Source organism: Scomber scombrus, chromosome 4, assembly GCF_963691925.1.
Source record: "Scomber scombrus chromosome 4, fScoSco1.1, whole genome shotgun sequence".
In the NCBI taxonomy this organism is placed as follows: domain Eukaryota; kingdom Metazoa; phylum Chordata; class Actinopteri; order Scombriformes; family Scombridae; genus Scomber; species Scomber scombrus.
The window spans coordinates 30,671,029-30,678,694 of NC_084973.1; positions in this window are offsets into that span (position 1 = coordinate 30,671,029).

Genomic DNA, 7,666 nt, shown 5'->3' on the forward strand with positions numbered 1-7,666 from the left:
TTACTGGTTACTTGTAATGTTTTATAGATTAGATATAAGAACAACTTTTGGGTTGCCAGGTTGTAGACATTTCTCCTCCAACTGGATGCAAAAAACAGGCTGCAGGACATCTTGACTAAAAATCCATTGTTCAATACTTTATTAACATATATACGAACTTCACATTTGAGGAATTACACTGACAACAACAAAATGTATTAATGATACAAGTTGTAAGTCATACTGAATGGCTTTCTCACTTTCTAATGAGACATTCACTCTGTCATACAAATATATGAATGTTCGTAAGTCATTATTAAAGGTTAATGACTCTAACTTTCTTTTAAACCATTTATTATCCAATTAGTAACATTATTAACTTAATTAATACAGATGAGTTTTATACTTTCTAATAAGCTCACAGGAAAAGTGAGTAAATCTGCAATTATAGATGTTTGTTCTTGCAGTAATGCATTGAGTCTGGAGTTAATATAAATGTTAATAAATTGTTTAAATGTATAGATTTAAGTTGAGATGTCCTGCAGCTCTTTTCCAGAAGCAAGAGGACAAACAATCCATTGGAGGTGTAAGTCTGATTCATTTGAGCCATGTATCCTGCTTCTTATTAGTGGTTTATGCATGATCTATAAAGCATAAGCAACACACAAACTACCTTTGTAGGTCTGCTCAACTGTGTTGTAGGCTAGAAGTCTCTTTGTGTCATGATATCTGGTCAAAAACTAAATCTATTGAACCCATTTCACTTTTTTGGGCAATCGTTACCGCTTGTATGAGGAATGCAATGCACAGACAGACCATCAGATTGTGTTATGGTTGCTATAGATACAGGTTGTTCTATGGTTGCTATACAGTAGATACAGGGTGTTCTATGGTTGCTATAGATACAGGTTGTGTTATGGTTGCTATAGATACAGGATGTTCTATGATTGCTATAGATACAGGTTGTGTTATGGTTGCTATAGATACAGGATGTTCTATGGTTGCTATAGATACAGGTTGTGTTATGGTTGCTATAGATACAGGTTGTTCTATGGTTGCTATAGATACAGGTTGTGTTATGGTTGCTATAGATACAGGTTGTGTTATGGTTGCTATAGATACAGGGTCAATGGGAAACAAAATAAATCCATGTTTTATGTTGTCATGGCCTCAAAGAGATAGGAAAAGGGAAAAAAAGGGGATTTTTTTTAAATAGTACTTTCTTGGTGTGACCTACAAAGGGATAAAGCTATCACTTACAGATTAAAACCCTATTAGTTCAAGGTGGTACCAACATTAATATAAAATGACAAGGATAGACATTGTTTAACAGATGAGATAGATCCATACAAGATTGAAAGTGCATGGTCCAATATGTCTTTTAAGCAAATAGCCTAATAAAAAATGATGAATCCTCTCTGTCATGTTTCTTATGGTGCATTGTTACTTTTTCGGACGAGCTGAGAGTCTACCCGAAGCTTGCAGCCTCTTGCATCCCGAAATGATTAATTGGTTTTCCCAGTGACGCCGGTCTGAGCAGCTGGCCTGCAGCAGATTCCATTGACAGGCACAGAACAATAATGGCAGGTGGCCAAAGCTGATTCATCTGCAGGACTCGGGACCACAACAAAGTAATAATCCAGATGCATTAATGATGCTTACACACACACACACACACACGCACACACACAAACTCCATGCATACGCCATCTCACGCACTTGAACTGGTATTTAGCCTATAAACACAGACTGGGCGGTGAGAATGTGCGCACTTCACGCATTCTTCAGACCAGGCATGCTCATATGTTTTTAAAGATATCTGAGAGTGATTTGATGAGATGGAGATGCAATATAAGGTGAGAGACGGAATCTTTTAGTAAAACATTGTTTGTTGTGGCACTGGTAATTGATTTATTTACTTTTGCGTTTACATAAAGATTTGTAAAGTGCCAATCAATGGCGTCTTTATAAAAGTAATATTGATTAATCATTTCTGTGTCACCCATTTAATCCTTCTTTTAACTTACAAAGAAATCAACACTTTATTTTACTGTTAATATTCATTTTTATCCTTAGTTGCAACACAGCGTGTAAAGTATGTTTAGAAATTAGATTTACAAAATAATAATTAATTAAATTTCTGTGATGATGATGGTTTACAGTCCATGTGATAAATTTAAGGTATGGACGCTCACAGCCGTGCGTAATGATCGTGCGTAATGGCTGTTTTTGGCTCTTGGAGAACTCTCGCAGTTGCAATAAGATTTGTGAAACTTCTCGTCTTCTTTCCTGTTTGTTTCAGGTGTGTTTGACAGGTGTGCAGACTGGCGGGGCAGGCAGGCAGGCAGCATGTTGGTATGAAAACAGCTGTTTCAGGGCGTGGCTTCATTCATTCAAGGCTAATTGTGGGAGTGGAAACGAGGATCTAACACGTGCGCCTTGTTACTGACATTTGTAAAAACAGAAACACAAGGCTTTATACATCTGATGAAGATAATGCATCTGCATATTTGTGGGTTTGTCTTTACACACAGTTTTAATCATGAATCTACAAACAGTGTTCTGCAGCTGGCTCCCGGTCAGTGAATCCTAACTTGAAGCTGAGAGGAGTCTGAGACGCTGGCAAAAGATCTGAGGAGGTATTTTCTTTATTATTTTCTCTTTTTTATTTTTTTACACTGACTGAAAGCATCACACTGACTCTGTGTAATACATGTCTTCTCCCAGTGGCTTAGTGGGGTGTCAGTGACTTGCTTAAGGGCACACTGGCAGGATGTGTATTCAGATTGGAAGCATTGATTGTTTTGGCTGCATGGTGGCTCAGTTTTTAACACGGTCATCTCACACCGGTCACTTGTGTGCTTAGTTTAGTTTGTTTACAACCGTACAGAGCTTGTTAGCTGATGTATAGTTAAGTAGCAATATGAATGTTTCAGATGGAGGATGGTGAGATTTGGGTAAGAAATGCAGGTTTCATGCATGTATAAGAAGATCCATCAGAGGATGTGTCACTGTCACCTGAAACATGACAGCAGACAGTGATGTGTTGCAGTAGCTGCAGTTTCCATATTTGAAATCTCTCTAAATTTAATTGCATGTCACCATTTAAAGGTCTCTGGAGAGTGTGGCATTTTCTAGCTCAGCAGTTTTATTAGTGCAGGGGTTTGCAAATCTCTGAGAGGTCTTCTTGCTTCTCGTGACCCACTGTCACCTGATTTCACCGGCACTATTTTGAATGATCCAGTAATCTAAAATGCATGCTGTCTACAATTGGGAGGTGCCACATTTCTGGTATCTGTAGCTTAGAGGTTTAGACCCTGCTTAGCAGAGTGGATCTGTGGAGAGAAGAGGAAGACAGCTGTTAGCATCAGGAGGAAGAATCGAGCATTATTTTTTGCCTAATTGACAGAAAAATTCCTCTTTTTAGGCATTTTTTTGGTGATACACACAAAAAAAAAGTGAAAAAAATCAAAAAATTCTTAGTTTTAATCGTAAGTGACTCAAATATTTGTTGTTTCTGTATTAAAATATACAGAATGAAAAAAACTTAGGATATATTTGTCAGCTTTTTGAAGTGAGTTCATTGGTTTATGAGACATTAAAGCATCATATGGTGATGATGTCATTTTGTAAACAACATAGTATTATAAATGATGGTGTAGTCTGTTTATATGATGCATCATATGCTTGAGTTTTTTAACACTTGATTATAGTAAAACATGTTTCTTTCTACGCCAAACAAGACCTGTAAATTAGAACGGAGACATTTAACCTTCGTGTCGTCCTCCCGGGTCAAATTGACCCCGTCTGTTTTGACTGTTCCTTCTTTCCTCCCTTCCTTCCTCCATCCCCTTTCTTCCTTTCTTCTGTCCTTCCTTCCTCCCTCTCTCCTTCTCTTTTTCTTTCCTCCCCCCTACCTTCCTCCCTTCCTTCCTTCCTCTTTTGCTTTCTCCCTCCCTCCCTCCTCCCTTCTTTCCTCCCTCCCTCCTACCTTCCTTCCTTCCTTTCCTTCCTCCCTTCCTTCTTTCCTTTCCTCCCTTCCTTCCTCCCTCCTTTTCTTTCCTTCCTTCCTTCCTTCACTCCTTCCTTGCTCCCTCCTTTCCTTCTTTCTTCCTCCCTTCCTTTCTTCCTCCCTCCTTTCCTTCCTTCTTCCCTTCCTCCCTCCTTTCCTTCCTTCTTCCTCCCTTCCATCCTTCCCTCCTCCCTTCCTTCCTTCTTCCTCCCTTCCATCCTTCCTTCCTCCCTTCCTTCTTTCCTTTCCTCCCTTCCTTCCTCCCTCCTTTTCTTTCCTTCCTTCCTTCCTTCAATCCTTCCTTGCTCCCTCCTTTCCTTCTTTCTTCCTCCCTTCCTTTCTTCCTCCCTCCTTTCCTTCCTTCTTCCCTTCCTCCCTCCTTTCCTTCCTTCTTCCTCCCTCCCTTCCTTCCTTCTTCCTCCCTTCCATCCTTCCTTCCTCCCTTCCTTCCTCCCTTCCTTCCTTCTTCCTCCCGTCCTTCCTTGACTCGAGGACAACAGGAGGGTTAAACAACAGTAATATTTGCATCATTCATCACTGTGAATCATTCCTGACTAGATAATACGACCTTTTCACAGACATAGTCAGTGTTGGGAAAGTTCACTTTCTACATGAACTAGTTCAGTTCATAGTTCACACATTTTAAAATGAACTAGTTCAGTTCATAGTTCATAATTCCAAATTATGAACTAAGTTCACAGCTCCAAAAAATTAACTAGTTCAGTTCTTTTTTTCAATACGTTGCGAACTATACTCTTTTAAAACTGTTGCCACAGCCAGCAATTATTTCATTAGTTTAACACTGAAAAAGCCGGTGGGCAGAGTTTGCACATAAACGTTAGATTGTTCCCTTCCTTGTCGATTTTCTCATAAAAATCGCTGAGATAATTATATGAGACCTCCTTATGTCCACATGCTGCTGTCGCTTCCATGCTGCTTCCATGCTGTTTTTTGTTTTGTTTTGTTTTGATGACGCATGGAGCAGTGCGACACTGGCTGCCTTTGCCTATGGTTGCCAGATAGCTCTACTCAACTGTGGCGCTCTCGGACTTTTTAGGCATAATCTGGCACAGACAAAGAAGTACACGCAACGGTTGGGCAACACTTATTGAACGAAATTTAAAAAGAGTGAACGTGACGTTCACGGACACCAGAATGAACGCGTTCATAGTATCGTTCATCAGGCAGAAATACCGTTCGTTCGTTCAAGTTCACCAAAATTATGAACGAGTTCATGAACTTTCGTTCAATGAACGCGTTCATGCACAACACTGGACATAGTGTACTTCTCTAGAACATCATGAAGCAGGACATTACATCTTACATCCCACTGAATATCACATCATTTTAATGCTGTACAGTTATATTATTGTTTAGTACAATATCAAATTGTGTGTTTTGAAGTTTAAGCAATTTATGGTTTATTTTTCATGTTTTGTTTAATAATTACACACAATTTAATCCCTATATCCCTACTTTTATTGCCTCAAGTAAATACAAATATACTCATATACACACATGCACACTTTCCCTATTTAACACTGAGACATAATAAATATCTCTTTTCATTTTTTTCTTTAATGTTCTTGTATTAAAATACATTACCTACATACATATTACATTGATCAAATTCAATGCATTCCCTTCAAATATTATGTAAATGTAATCCATATTATGTCATAATTATTAATTTATTCGCTTCTTTTTTAATCACATTGGCTCGATGGTGATGTTTTAATTAATAAATCTAACCCTGTTATTAAATGATGGTGTCTAATCATTGACACCAGACACAAACACAAACACTGCCTGCCAAACTATCATCTGTTTTATTCCCTCCTTTATTTCTGACATGTGTGATTCATTTTGAACGCAGTAGTAGCTGCCAAATTTAGACAAGCATTATAAATAATTTCTGTCTCTTAGGTCAGACATCAGAGAATAACACAAGTGGGGAAAATATTCAGAGTTACAGTTTCTCATATTTATATGATTTTACAGCAAAATGTAAAAGTGATGCATGTGTCAATTTTGCACAATATGATATAAAACTGAGGGTAAAGTATGTTAGCATATTGCAGGACTGATGTGAGAATAATTGCATGAACATTAACTACTGTTCTAATAGAAAATAGTTGAGTTGAATAAAAAATAATTCCCAAAAAAGTAATAATCAGACGTCATTATTATCTCAAATCTTAGTGTAATGTTACAAGATGAGTCCTTGAATACAGCAGCAGCCTGATCAGTTGCATTAACTTCATTTGGCCACTTGGTGGAGCTAAATACTAGTTTGTTTTTGTGCCTCCATGCAGAAATTCAACTATAATAATATAACTCTTTCCTCTCACCCACTCCCTCAAATATTGATTATAAAGTCTTACAGCGCATGTCATAGTGTTATCCTGCAGCAAAGTGCTTTAAGAGAAACTTAAACAGCCTCTTTATTGATGTATTTCAATATTTTTTGCCTTTTATTAGAAAGTCAAGAGAAAGGAAGAACTGTTTAGCTTAATATAATTTCTTTCTTGGCCCCTAATCCATCTTGAATCAGATCTGTGTGTCACATCAGAGGTTGTTTTATTAAATATTTGCCCTGATTTGATGATGGAGGAAGAGGGCAGATCCTTTTTTTAGGTGGTTTTCTTCATTTGGTTCATGCTTCTTGTCAGTGAAAGGGAATAATTACAGTTCCCAGTAGAGCAAGATTTGAATGCACCTTACAGATAAACTTTTTCTTCTTTCTTTCTTTTCATGCAGTTTGTTCCTGGATGTTTTAAACAGCAGCTGAACCATGATGCTTCATATTGAAAGGACCAAACAACCTCCTGTGGTGAGTCCACTTCTCTCTGCATGAAGTGCTCGTTCACATCTTTGCTCTTAACTTTTTGATTCATCACTTTATGTCGGTGAACTGGTCATAACTGCCTCCAGAAATCATCTGGACAGGCAGGACAAACCTACAGTGTCTCTGTTAAGGATTTTTACATTATTAAACGTTGCATAATAGCAGCACTCTGGACAGAAATGGCGAATTACTAAAAGCCCCTTTAAAACATGAGTGATTCATTGTGTCGTGTAAGATTCATCTGTAAACAGCAGTAAGTTAATATTTGACTGAAAAAGTCAACACAGACAGATTCTAAGGTATGATCCCTTTGTTATTGTACCCTCAAATATCCACCTGCTCAATGTAAATATTTATGAGCTGTGTTAAACTTTCAGATTTCAACCGTGAAATTTATATATATTATTTGAAGGAGCTTCAACAAAATCAGTGCATGTACAGTAAGATTTAACAATATTATGTCACTATGTATCGTGCATTAAGACTGTTTAGTTTAGCCTCAACTCCCCTCTTCCCAAACATTAAACACAACCATCTATATTTTAAAAAAAACTTGCACAATCTGAAATTAATCATATAAAGAATATTTTAGTTCCTTTCAAAGTTTAACACATCTTTACTTTAGGTAAATGTTTATTTTACAGGTCTATAATGTACTGGGGAAGTTTCAAGGAAATCATTTTATAATTGGTTACTTATTATCGGACAAAGAGACATTCCCTTGAAAGACAAGTTAAGTTAATATTTATTTTAAACCCGAGTTAATCTCTCGAACATTAAACACACACACAGTCAATGAGTCATTTTAAACATTCTTTTTATTAACT